Source organism: Callithrix jacchus, chromosome X (assembly GCF_049354715.1).
Source record: "Callithrix jacchus isolate 240 chromosome X, calJac240_pri, whole genome shotgun sequence".
NCBI classification, from domain to species: domain Eukaryota; kingdom Metazoa; phylum Chordata; class Mammalia; order Primates; family Cebidae; genus Callithrix; species Callithrix jacchus.
In genome coordinates this window covers 103895086-103903906 of record NC_133524.1, presented here as the reverse complement: position 1 = coordinate 103903906, position 8821 = coordinate 103895086, and the positions used below count along the sequence as shown (strand labels likewise).

General features: G+C 39.0%; 1 pseudogene; it reads left to right on the top strand.

The window, feature by feature from the left end:
- The first annotated feature begins 5474 nt into the window (after positions 1-5474).
- Positions 5475-6985, top strand: LOC100406459 (dnaJ homolog subfamily A member 1 pseudogene; annotated as a pseudogene).
- The last annotated feature ends 1836 nt before the right edge of the window (positions 6986-8821 follow it).

Below are 8821 nucleotides of genomic sequence, written 5' to 3'. Positions count from 1 at the left end.
TCAACAAGAGCAGCCTGAAGTCACATAATTGTCAGATTCACCAGTGTTGAAATGAAGAAAAAAATGCGAAGGGCAGCTAGAGAGAAAGGTCGGGTCACCCACAAAGGGAAGCCCATCAGACTCAGAGCAGATCTCTCAGCAGAAACCCTACAAGCCAGAAGAGAGTGGGGGCCAATATTCAACATCCTTAAAGAAAAGAACTTGGAATAGGGGAGGGACAGCTGGGGGGGGGGTGGAACTGGGGAGGGATAGCATGGGGAGAAATGCCAGATGTGGGTGAAGGGGAGGAAGGCAGCAAATCACACTTCCATGTGTGTACCTATGCAACTATCTTGCATGTTCTGCACATGTACCCCAAAACCTAAAATACAATAAAAAAAGAAAAGAACTTTCAACCCAGAATTTCATATCCAGCCAAACTAAGCTGCATAAGTGAAGGAGAAATAAAATCCTTTATGAACAAGCAATTGCTGAGAGATTTTATCACCACCAGACCTGACTTTCAAGAGCTCCTGAAGGAAGCAATAAACATGGAAATAAACAACCAGTACCAGCCACTGCAAAAATGTACCAAATGGTAAAGATCAACAATGCAATGAAGAAACTGCATCAACTAACAGGTAAAACCACCAGCCAGTAACAAGATGGCAGGATCAAATTGACACATAACAATATTAACGTGAAATGTAAACAGCCTAAATGCCTCAATCAAAAGACACAGACTGGCAAGTTGGATAAAAAGTCAAGACCCATTGGTGTGCTGTATTCAGGAGACACAACTCACATGGAAAGACACACATAGACTCAAAATAAATGGATAGAAGATTTGCCAAGCAAGTGGAGAGCAAAAAAAGAGCAGGGGTTGCAATCCTAGTCTCTGATAAAATGGACTTTAAGCCAACAAAGATCAAAGGAGTCAAAGAAGGGCATTACATAATGGTAAATGAATCAAAGCCATAAGAAGAGCTAACTATCCTAAATATATACTTAACCAATACTGGAGAACCCAGATACATAAAGCAAGCTCTTAATGACCTACAAAGAGTCTTAGACTCCCACACAATAGTAGTGGGAGACTTTAGCACTCCACTGTCAATATTAGACAGATCAATAAAACAGAAAATCAACAAGGATATCCAGGACTTGAACGAAGATCTGGACCAAGTGGACCTAATAGATACCTACAGAACTCTCAACCCCAAATCCACAGACTATACAATCTTTTGACCACATACTTAATTGGAAGTAAATCACTCCTCAGCAAATACAGAATAACTGAAATCATAACAAACAGTCTCTCAGACCATGGTGCAATCAAATTAGAACCCAGGATTCAAAACCACACAACTACATGGAAACTGAACAACTGGCTCCTGACAACAAAATGAAGGCAGAAATAAAGATGTTCTTTGAAACCAATGAGAATGGAGACACAATTTATCAGAATCTCTGGGGCACATTTAAAGCAGTGTTTCAAGGGAAATTTATAGCACTAAATGTCCACATGAGAAGTGAGGAAATATCAAAACTTGACACCCTATCATCAAAATTGAAAGAGCTAGAGGAGCAAGATAAAAAAAATTCAAAACCTAGCAGAAGACAAGAAATAACTAAGATCAGAGCAGAACTGAAGGAGATAGAGACACAAAAAAACCCTTCAAAAAATCAGTAAATCCAGGAGTTGTTTTTTTGAAAAGATCAACAAAATAGATAGACTGCTAGCCAGACTAATGAAAAAGAAAAGAGAGAAGAATTGAATAGATGCAATAAAAAAATGATATAGGGGATATCACCACTGATTCCACAGAAATACAAACTACCAAAAGAGATTACTATGAACAACTCTATGCACATAAACCAGTAAATCTGGAAGAAATGGATAAATTCCTGGATACTTACAGCCTCCCAAGACTAAACCAGGAAGAAGTTGAATCCCTGAATAGACCAATAACAAGGTCTAAAGTTGGGGCAGCAATTAATAGCCTACCAACCAAAAAAAAAAGTCCAACTCCAGACAGGTTCACAGCCGAATTCTGCCGGACATACAAAGAGGAGCTGTTACCATTCCTTCTGAAACTATTCCAAACAATACAAAAAGAGGGAATCCTCCCTAACTCAGTTTATGAGACCAACATCAGCCTAATACTAAAACCTGACAGAGACACAACCTAAAAAGAAAAGTTCAGGCCAATATCCGTGATGAATATTGATGCAAAAATACTCGATAAAATACTGGCAAACCAAATGCAACAGCACATCAAAAAGATTTTCCATCATGATCAAGTAGGCTTCATTCCTGGGATGCAAGGCTGGTTCAACATATGCAAATCTATAAACATAATCCATCATATAAACAGAACCAAATACAAAAACCACGTGATCATCTTAATACATGCAGTGAAGGCCTCCAACAAAATTCAACAGCGCTTTGTGCTAAAAACTCTCAATAAACTAGGTATCAATGGAATGTATCTCAAAATAATAAAACCTATTTATGACAAACCCATGGCCAATATCATATTGAATGGACAAAAACTGGAAGCATTCCCTTTGAAAACTGGCACTAGACAAGGATGCCCTTTTTCACCATTCCTAATCAATATAGTATTGGAAGTTTTAGCCAGAGCAATCAGGCAAGAAAAAGAAATAAAGTAGATTCAATTAGGAAAACAAGAAGTCAAATTGCCTCTATTTACAGACGACATGATTGTTTATTTAGAAGACCCGATCATCTCAGCCCAAAATCTCTTTAAGCTGACAAGCAACTTCAGCAAAATCTCAGGATACAAAATCAATGTGCAGAAATCACAAGCATTCCTGTACACCAACAACAGACAGAGAGCCAAGTCATGAACGAACTCCCATTCACAATTGCTGCAAAGAGTATAAAACACCTAGGAATACAACTAACAAAGGATGTAAAGGACCTCTTCAAGGAAAACTACAAACTACTGCTCAAGGAAATAAGAGAGGACACAAACAGATGGAAAAACATTCCATGTTCATGGTTGGGAAGAATCAATATCGTGAAAATGGTCATACTGCCCAAAGTAATTTATAGATTGAATACTATCCCCATCAAGCTACCATTGACCTTCTTCACAGAACTGGAAAAAACCAATTTAAACTTCATGTGGAACCAAAGGGGAGTCCGTATAGCCAAGACAATCCTAAGCAAAAAGAACAAAGCTGAAGGCATCACACTTCCTGACTTCAAATTATACTACAAGGCTACAGTAATCAAAACAGCATGGTACTGGTACCAAAACAGAGATAGAGACCAATGGAACAAAACAGAGGCCTCAGAAGTAATGCCACACATCTACAACCATCTGATCTTTGACAACCCTCACAAAAACAAGCAATGGGGAAAGATTCCCTGTTTAATAAATGGTGTTGGGAAAACTGACTACCCATGTTCAGAAAGCTGAAACTGGACCTCTTCCTTACACCTTATGCTAAAATTAACTCCAGATGGATTAAAGATTTAAACATAAGACCTAACACCATAAAAACTCTAGAAGAAAACTTAGACAATACCATTCAGGACATAGGCGTAGGCAAGGACTTCATGACTAAAACATTAAAAGCAATGGCAACAAAAGCCAAAATAGACAAATGGGATCTAACTAAAGAGTTTCTGCACAGTAAAAGAAACAATCATTAGCATGTACCAGCAACCAAGAGAATGGGAAAAAATTTTTGCAATCTACCCAGCTGACAAAGGACTAACATCCAGAATCTACAAAGAACTAAAGCAGATTTACAAGAAAAAAAAAACTCATTCAAAAGTGAGAGAAGGATATGAACAGACACTTTTCAAAAGAAGACATTTATGAGGCCAATAAACATATGAAAAAATGCTCATCGTCACTGGTCATCAGAGAGATGCAAATCAAAACCACATTGAGATACCATCTCACGCCAGTTAGAATGGCGATCATTAAAAAATCTGGAGACAACAGATGCTGGAGAGGATGTGGAGAAAAAGGAACACTTACACTGTTGGTGGGAGTGTAAATTAGTTCAACCATTGTGGAAGACAGTGTGGCGATTCCTCAAGGCCTTAGAAATAGAAATTCCATTTGACCCAGCAATCCCATTACTGGGTATATATCCAAAGGACTATAAATCGTTCTACTATAAGGACACATGCACACGAATGTTCATTGCAGCACTGTTTACAATAGCAAAGACCTGGAATCAACCCAAATGCCCATTGATGATAGACTGGATTGGGAAAATGTGGCACATATACACCATGGAATATTATGCAGCAATCAGAAATGATGAGTTTGTGTCGTTTGTAGGGACATGGATGAATCTGGAGAACATCATTCTCAGCAAACTGACACAAGAACAGAAAATGAAACACCGCATATTCTCACTCATAGGCGGGTGATGAAAAATGAGAACACATGGACACAGGGAGGGGAGTACTAAACACTGGGGTGTATTGGGGGGAAAAGGGGAGGGCCAGTGGGAGGGGGAGGTGGGGGGGATAGCCTGGGGAGAAATGCCAAATATGGGTGAAGGGGAGAAAGGAAGCAAAACACACTGCCATGTGTGTACCTATGCAACTGTCTTGCATGTTCTGCACATGTACCCCAAAACCTAAAATGCAATAAAAAATTTTTTAAAAAAAGCAAAATAAAATATATTGGGATAAAAAAAAATCTGGAGACAACAGATGCTGGAAAGGATGTGGAGAAATAGGAACACTTTTACACTGTTGGTAGGAGTGTAAATTAGTTCAACCATTGTGGAATACATTTGTGGCAATTCCTCAAGGATCTAGAAATAGAAATTCCGTTTGACCCAACAATCCCATTACTGAGTATATACCCAAAGGATTATAAATCATTCTATTATAAAGACACATGCACGTGTATGTTCACTGTGGCACTGTTTACCGTAGCAAAGACCTGGAACCAACCCAAATGCCCATTGATGATAGACTGGACAAAGAAAACGTGGCACGTATACACCATGGTATACTATGCAGCCATAAAAAAGGATGAGTTCAAGTCCTTTGGAGGGACATCATTCTCAGTAAACTGACACAAGAACAGAAAACCAAACACTGCATGTTCTCACTCATAGGCAGGTGTTGAACAATGAGAACACATGGTCACAGGGAGGGGAACATCACACACTAGGGTCTGTTGGTGGGTAGCGGGCTAGGGGAGGGACAGCAGTGGGTAGGGAAGGTTGGAGAGGGATAACATTGGGAGAAATGCCTTAGGTATCAGGGGAATGGAGGCAGCGAACTATCATGTCATGTGTGTACCTATGCAAAAATCCTGCAAGATCTGCACATGTACCCCAGAACTTAAAGTACAGTAAAAAAAATCCAGGAACTTTCCAGAATGCTCAGCAAGAGTTGGAGGAGCAGTCACTGCCCGAGCTTTGAACAGCTCTGTACTCCTTCCCACTCTCTTGCACACCGGCCTCAGCCCCCTCACTGGCAGAAGATGGTGAAAGAAACCACTTACTATGATGTTTTGGGGGTCAAACCCAATGCTACTCAGGAAGAATTGAAAAAGGCTTATAGGAAACTGGCCTTAAAGTGCTATCCTGATAAGAATCCAAACAAAGGAGAGAAGTTTAAACGGATTTCTCAAGCTTATGAAGTTCTCTCTGATGCAAAGAAGGAATTATATGTCAATGGAAGAGAACAGGCAATTAAAGAGGGTAGAGCAGGTGACAGTTTTCGCTTCCCCATGGATATCTTTGATATGCTTTTTGGAGGAGGAGGAAGGATACAGAGAGAAAGGAAAGGTAAAAATATTGTACATCAGCTCTCAGTAACCCTAGAAGACTTATATAATGGTGTAACAAAAAAACTGGCTCTGCAAAACAATGTGATTTGTGACAAATGTGAAGGTAGAGGAGATAAGAAAGGAGGAGTAGAGTACTGTCCCAATTGCCAAGGTACTGGAATGCAAATAAGAATTCATCAGATAAGAGCTGGAATGGTTCAGTGGTTTAGCAAATTCAGTCTGTGTGCATGGAGTGCCAGGGCCATGGAGCGCTGATCAGTCCTAAAGATAGATGCAAAAGCTGCAATGAAAGGAAGATAGTTCGAGAGAAGAAGATTCTAGAAGTTCATATTGACAAAGGCATGAAAGATGGCCAGAAGACAATATTCCATGGTAAAGAAGACCAAGAACCAGGACTGGAGCCAGGAGAATATTATCATTATCTTAGATCAGAAGGACCATGCTGGTTTTACTTGATGAGAAGACCTTCTCATGTATATGGACATACAGCTGGTTGAAGTATTGTGTGGCTTCCAGAAGCCAATATCTACTCTTGACAACTGGACCATGGTCATCACCTCTCATCCAGGTCAGATTGTCAAGCATGGAGATATCAAGTGCGTACTAAATGAAGGCATGCCAATTTATCATAGACCATATGAAAAGCGTTGCCTAATTATCGAATTTAAGATAAACTTTCCTGGGAATGGCATTGTCTCTCCTTATCAACTGTCTTTGCTGTAAAAACTCTTACCTGAGAGGAAGGAAGTGGAAGAGACTGATAAGACAGATAACGTAAAACTGGTGGACTTTGCTCCAAATCAGGAAAGATGGCGCCATTACAATAGAAAATCATATGAGGATGATGAACATCATCCCAGAGGCGGTGTTCAGTGTCAGACCTCTTAATGGGCCAGTGAATAACACTCACTGCTGGCATTTTATGTACAGTAGTGAATGAGTGAAGGACTGTAATCATAATATGCTCACTACTTGTTCTTGTTTTTGTTTTAATATTCAACTATAGTACTGTTTTAAAAAGTTAAATGAAGAATAAACACAAATATAAAAGCTCTGACTTTGCCCTGTATGTATGATGACTTCCGTGTGCAAGATGAAGTTTAATACCTGTAAAAACTACTTTACAAAGACATTTTCCTAGCATTTCTGGCCAAACCCTATAATTGACTTCAGCTACATATGTGGACAAGCTTAGACTGAAATGCTAGATATATGTATTGGCTTCAGTGTATGACCCTTCATTGTTAAGCCATGAAAGTAAAACTCTGTATTTGACTGACAATGAGAAAAAAAAAAATGTGTAGAGAATTGCTGGTCTGTATAGTTCTTTGTATTAAGTGGGATTCATTGTAATGTCTCTGTATTTATTCTATTGCCTCAACTGTTACTTGAATATGATGTAATATAAAATTTATCCAGTGGTATCAGTGATAAAAATCATACCTTTCTGTAGGAAGGATTTACCATAATAATGCTGCTTCCTGAAGGCTTGCACTTCCAGAATTGTGTTTCCTTCTGCTGTGCCATATATATCTATATATCCATATATATCTTGACCAGTCCTGGTTATTTGACCCCTCTTTGTATGTGAACCACGATAAGCCCAAGTAGTGACTTCAGAGCTGGGTGACATAGAAGTTAAAGAGAAAAGACCTTTACGTGGAGAAGTAATTTGCATGCATAACATAGGAAGGTGTTCTTTAGGTATGTTACAGGATTACTTTAAACCACATGACTTACGCTCCAAAGTAACTAATGTTGGTAGTATAGCAAATTATAATGAATAGATTTAATTGTATGTTTAAAAGTCTTATCATATGTTCACATGCTTAAATCTGGGTGTCAGAATTTAAACAATTTTTAAAATGTATTGTCTCCTTAATATACTAATTACAAACCAAAAAAAACATTCCAACAAACAAGATAATTACATGTTCAATTGACTCCCACTGGTTGGAATAAGTGATGTAGACTGAAAATAAAGGCCATTTTGTACGTTTTTTTGAGCTTCATGTATATATAGGTGACCAACTAAGAGACTGGTTTAATCACCGTCTTTTTCCCTTCCTGGAGTAACACAAGTGTTTAAAGTACATTGAAATACTGAACTCCTTGAGGGCAGGAATTAGCACTGGGTTAAGTACTTGGAACATAGTAGGCACTCAGTAAGTGCTTGTTGAATTGTTTTAAAGCTACTAAAAGAATAATCCAAGTAAAAATTGAGACGAAAGTCAAACCAAAGGAACAAGTGAGCAGAATAAGAGGAAAGGAGAAAAAATATGTAAATGCGAGGGATAATAATTCTATGACTGCACCTGGGACAAGAATAAGACGCAATAGGAGGGGGGAAATTTAAAGAGAAAGCAAATTAGAGGGGTTAAAGTTATCATTAGAAAAGAAAAGTAGAACTGAGCAAGGTTTGGCTGCCAGCTTTTCTGCCTGATTCCTGCCAACAGGGTGTGCAGTTTCGTTGATGAGAAACTTTTCTTGGCCTTGTACAACAATAGAGCGAGCACAGAAGAAAACTCATAGTTTCAGCATTCAGAGGTTGCATCCAAGCAGTGAGGATGGTGGCCAACCTTGATCAATGCAGAACTGATTTACAATTTAATGCTTTTGTGTTTCAAAGTAAGATACTCAAAGAGGACAACTGGGGGGCAGACTTCAGATTCCTACTAACAAAACCGAAAATGAATAGGAGAAGCCCATGTCACTAAAAGCAAGATATATAGTACTAGGAAAGGATGACCTGGGAGAGTGTGACAAAGAAGAGATGGTGAGGAAAAGAAAGGGTAAGGACCTGAAAGTGGAGGCAGGGAAAGTGATATACGGAGAAATACCAAGAGAGAGCCAGGCCTATAAAATTGAAATCGATGGATGAGGGGATGAGGACATTAAAAAAACCTTTAAGAGGCTTCAGGGAATGTAAGAACAAGGGCAAAGCAGAGATGTTATGTGGAACACCTTACATAACAAGCAGCTTGTGAAAGTTCATGCATATCATGATAGAAAGAAGCATACACACAGGGCCGAGAGGC